General features: G+C 43.5%; 1 protein-coding gene and 1 long non-coding RNA gene across 2 annotated transcripts in view; one reads left to right on the top strand and one right to left on the bottom strand.

Annotated features, from left to right (window-relative positions):
• LOC102484609 (C2 domain-containing protein 5) overlaps positions 1–311 on the bottom strand; it is a gene marked incomplete at its 3' end in the record, with an annotated part of 39,965 nt that extends 39,654 nt beyond the window's left edge. The window contains exon 1 of the mRNA XM_006167168.3: positions 111–311. The remainder of the gene's footprint in view (positions 1–110) is intronic.
• Positions 312–407: 96 nt separating this feature from the next.
• LOC114005818 (uncharacterized) lies at positions 408–4,028 on the top strand. The gene is made up of 3 exons (XR_003547625.1): positions 408–728; positions 3,013–3,064; positions 4,001–4,028. It is a non-coding gene; the product is annotated as an uncharacterized LOC114005818 (long non-coding RNA).
• The last annotated feature ends 666 nt before the right edge of the window (positions 4,029–4,694 follow it).

Consider the following 4,694-nt stretch of genomic DNA (forward strand, 5'->3'; position numbering starts at 1 on the left):
AGGCGCGGCCGCGCGGCGGGGGCGCGCGCGGCGGGAACGCGCGGTGTAACTGACAACAGCCGAGGGCCCGGGGGCGCGCGAAGGGCCGGGCGCCGCGGACCGCCACTCACGCTCCAAGGAGAAAGGGGTCTGTCCCACGCGGGCGCTGAGGCCTCATTCCGGAGAAGCCGGGGGAAGGGCCCGGGTGGAGTCTTTTGCCCCGGCCCCACAGTGCTGGGAAGAGAAGCCAAAACCAGTCGGCACCCCGTTGAAACGCTGCCGCCTCTACGTGCGTTTCTGCCCTCCCCCCAACATGGCGGCTCCCGGGGCATGGAGGAAGCATCGATCATTCGGCGCTCTGCCCACTTGGCGAGGGAGAAATTAAATTCTCCGAGGAAAGATGGAGAGGGCGGGCTGACTCACAAGAACAAGGCGGGGCTGGCTCGGAGGAAGCTGGGGGCGCAGGGAGATGGGTCGAGTCCTGCATTATCCACCAAGCCGGGGTTGTGGGCTGGTGCCCCGCTGATGCCCGGGCGGAAACGCTCCTTACTCCTGGAAGGAAGCGCAGGTGCGGCTGCGTCACGTAGCCATCGCCCGCGGCCGGAGGTGCTGCCAGGGTCACTTTCGGAAACGCTGTGACGGAAGCAGCAGCAACGGGCCTGCTAAAGGAGCATTTTCAGTGTGCTTTTAACGACCTGTTAGTGGTTGTAAAAACCAGTTTAGCTGGTTTCTACCTGGACGGGGTACAGGTGCGTGTAGTTTTTGTTTTCTATGAAATAGATTAAGAACTTACCAGAGACATCTCAGATAGTGGAATAAGTATTATTTTGTCAAATTTTTAAACAATTTTTTTAAAATTTATTTCTTCCATGAGAGGGAGATAACAGAGGATCCTCACACCAGCGTCCCAGGCCGCCCGGATCACAGGCACTTTGCACTGTGTGCTCCGGAAGGTCCTGGGATGTGAATCCAAAACGCTTCCGTGTGGGTACCTTTGTGACTGCCACCACCTGGCCCCTATTTGGTGAAACTTTGGATTCATTGATATGCACTGTACTAACTGGGTCACAGAATTTACTGTGGGTGGGACACTTTGAAATCGAAAGTCACTGTTGAAGAGAGTTTGCCCTGCAGCCTGCTGTAGTTTCCTCAAGCACCCGTAAGCCTAGAGGTAAGACCTACAGCACTGTGAAAGTTCAACCACCCATCATAGGAAATTGTAGTCAGGAGAAATGAGCCCAAAGAGTATTAAACTTCTCAAAGAACTAACGAAGTTATAGTACAGAAACAGGCTAAAGTGTGATATAATCTATTATAGGCTCTGTTAATCAGAAAAAGATTATAGAAACTGAAGCGTGCATGCGCACAGCGTGACACAAATCACTCTACAAAATCTCAAAACTATAGTCCATATCAAGCATCAAAATCAGCGTCGTCAGTGCCGGCAAAAATATACTATTAGGGTCATACAGAATGGAAAACTTATACACGAAAATATTAGTATGAGCTTAACTTCGAAAGTACTCAACATGGTATTATAAATGAGGTACCCCATGACCCACCATGACCTTTTCAAAGCAAACATTTTTTCTACACAAGCAATATTGATCATGACTGAGCAGCAGGACTCTTCCAAAGAGGAAAGGAAATAACTTCCTCAAATCAAAAAATTCAAAAGATAAATTGCTGACTTTTCAATTAAATGATTATCTGTTCAAACCGTGGCAAAAGGATAAAGGCCACAGTTCCCACGCCCATTTCCTTAAATCTACGGGCAGCTTTTCCTGGAGTCTGACTCAACACTTAACATGCCTTTGCCAAGTTCTGAAAGTTGACTACATGGTGCATTAAGTGTTTTTTGTTTTTGTTTTTTTTTGTATGGGTAGTATAGTTTAAATACCTTTTTTTTTTTTGAGTGAAATAGGTAATTACCATATTATCAGTTTTTTTTTTAAAGATTTTTTTCTATAGGGTGTGTGCACTCACTGGAGAGACAAAAATCAAGAAAGTCCCAAGCCCCCACACTACCCAACCACCACCACCATCTGCCCCCACGGGGGATGACCACACCACAATCCCTTCTTCATTCACTCAGGATTTTGGGTATGCATGCACATGTGCCTGGTGTGAGTTTTAAACTGCCAGGTCCACCACTTGAACCACAGTCGACTATGTGGGAGTTCAGCAATGTAACCATTATGCCATCTGCTGGTCCCATCAATTCCTATTTTTTTTTTTTAAATACATTAGTGGGGCCAGCCCCTATGGTGGCTAAGGTGGCTAGATCCCACATGGCTGACTATGTAGTTCAGTTCCTGGGCTTGAGAAACATACCGCTAGTGTTCATGCAGCCCAAAAAGAGAGCTGGAGGAGAAGGGATTATGGCATGGCCTTTAGGAGTGGGGTGCTTTTCTCATTTTCTCAGCCCCCATGCCCAAAGTGCAGAAGCCCTCAGACAAAATAAATAAGGGGCCAGCAGGTGGTGTGGTGATTGTGGTGTTGAACTCTCACGTGGCCAACTAGGTTCGAGTCCCACACCTGGCAACTTGCTTTCTCACTTTCTCTCTGGTGAACGCATGTGCCCTGCAGCAAACTTAAAATAATAATAATTATAAATAAATAATTCTAAAAATAAATACAGAAATATATGAAAAAATAGAAAACTGAGGTTGAGCAATTTCTTAATGGAAAATAATGTGTTATATTACAAGATGTTGTAATGTAAAAAATATTTGCAAATTGCACAATTAGAGGTTAGCAATCTCAACTCCTAATTAGTAGACTATAAAGTACTACTTGTACATACCTGTTGCCCTAGGCTTCATCAACAGGAGATTATAATTAAAATGCTTCCTGAAGACTTTTTTAAAAGTAGAATTAAGCCTAACTTCAGGTTAACTGCTTCCTAATAATTGTCCTAGTTTGTTTTAATTAATGCTGAGAACAGTACTTACTTTCCTGACAAATCTATCATGATCTGATTCCTGATTACCTTCTCTAACTTCATATCCTGCTCTTATTTTTGCATTTCAGACACTCAATAATAACAAGAGTCAACGTGTATTGAGTGTTTGCTGTATACTAGGTACTGAATTGAATCCTTCAAAACTTTAAGGCCTCCTTAAATTCCTGAGATAGTAATTATCAGCCATCATTTTATATATGAGGAAATTGTGGATTTGCAAAGCTGTGATGATTACCCAAGGCAATAAGAGCTGGTAATGATGGAAGCCAGATTTATATCTAGGCAACGTGATTCCAAGAACACAAGCTCTTTAAAGACTACATGGAGTTTTCCAATAAAATATGCTTTCTATCTACCTGGAATATCTATCTCATAGCATCCTAGCACTTAGGAATTTATGACTCAGTTCAAAAGTCACTTCTATAATTTCTCTGATCTCCTTCCTTATACTCGCCACTCCCACCTTTGCTATTACTAAATCGAATATATCTATTATTGCACTTTCTGTGTGGTTAGCTATTGTTTCTGCTGTGGTTTAACATTGTTCCCCAAAATTTATGTGTTGGAATTTGGTTGTATTGTGAAGGTATTAAGAGGCGACATAATCTTGGGACCAGCAGTTAACGTAATGTCTATGTCGCTGAATTCCCATGTAGCCGACTGTGGTTCGAGTCACGGACCTGGTGGGTTAAACTCACACCGGGTGCATGTGCGTGCGTGCCCAAGATCCCAAGAAGAGAATGGAGGAGAAGGGATTGTGGCATGGCCATCCCTCCTGGGGTGTGTGTGATTTCTCGCTTTCTGTTTCTCTGTCTCTGTCTTTTTGGCGAGCGCATGGGCCCTATAGCAAAAACCTCCCAAAAAAAAAAAAAAAAAGAAGTGACATAATCTGATTATGGCATTGAAGGTTGGGACTCTGAGAAGTGATTAGACATCAGGTTGGACCCCCCCATGATTAAATCCTGGTGGGTTTACAAGGAAGGGGAATGAGACAGAGATACAGTGACAGACACTCTGAGCTTCCTCTGTCTCACCCTCTGCCATGTTACCCAACAGCAAGAAGACACTCACCAGATGCAGCCCCTGGACCTTGCGCCTCCATACCATGAGCTGAATAAACCTCTATTCTTATAAATCACCTTGTTTCAGGCATTTTCTATGATTAGCAGTGGAGCAGACTAAAACAATCTCTCTCTTCTTTTTTAAACTTAAGCACCGTGAGAGATAGAACCATTTTCTAATAATCTCTCAATTCTCAGTTCTTTGCCCTGTGCCCTCTGTGTATTCTACAGACACTTGTGGGATTATAAATAGAATGATTACATGCATAGTATTACTGATTTGCTCTTTCCTGACTTCCTTCTATGTTCCTTTTAATCTCTGTACATTCCAAGATTGAATATCTCAGGGATAGTCTATACTCTCCCTTCACCTTACAAACACTCCTAAAACTATATCTGAGTTCGTCCACCCCTGCACTACCAAACAGCTTTGTTAATGCTGTCATAACCTCTGGTTGCTAAATCCAAGGACAATTTTCAGCTATTGTTTTACGTGACTCAATATCATTTGACACTGTTGACCACACTCCTCTTACCATATTCTTATTCTTGGTATGCAAGCACCATGATTTGCTTTCCTATTCTGGTGTGTGCATTGTGTATAAATTGTCTTCTCAGTCTGCTCACCGTACTTAACTTGTAAATCTGTGTTTTTCTCAACACTGAAATTTTTTTTGAGAATTATTTAT

The sequence above is a fragment of the Tupaia chinensis genome, unplaced genomic scaffold (assembly GCF_000334495.1).
Source record: "Tupaia chinensis unplaced genomic scaffold, TupChi_1.0 Scaffold144568_1, whole genome shotgun sequence".
Lineage (NCBI taxonomy): Eukaryota > Metazoa > Chordata > Mammalia > Scandentia > Tupaiidae > Tupaia > Tupaia belangeri.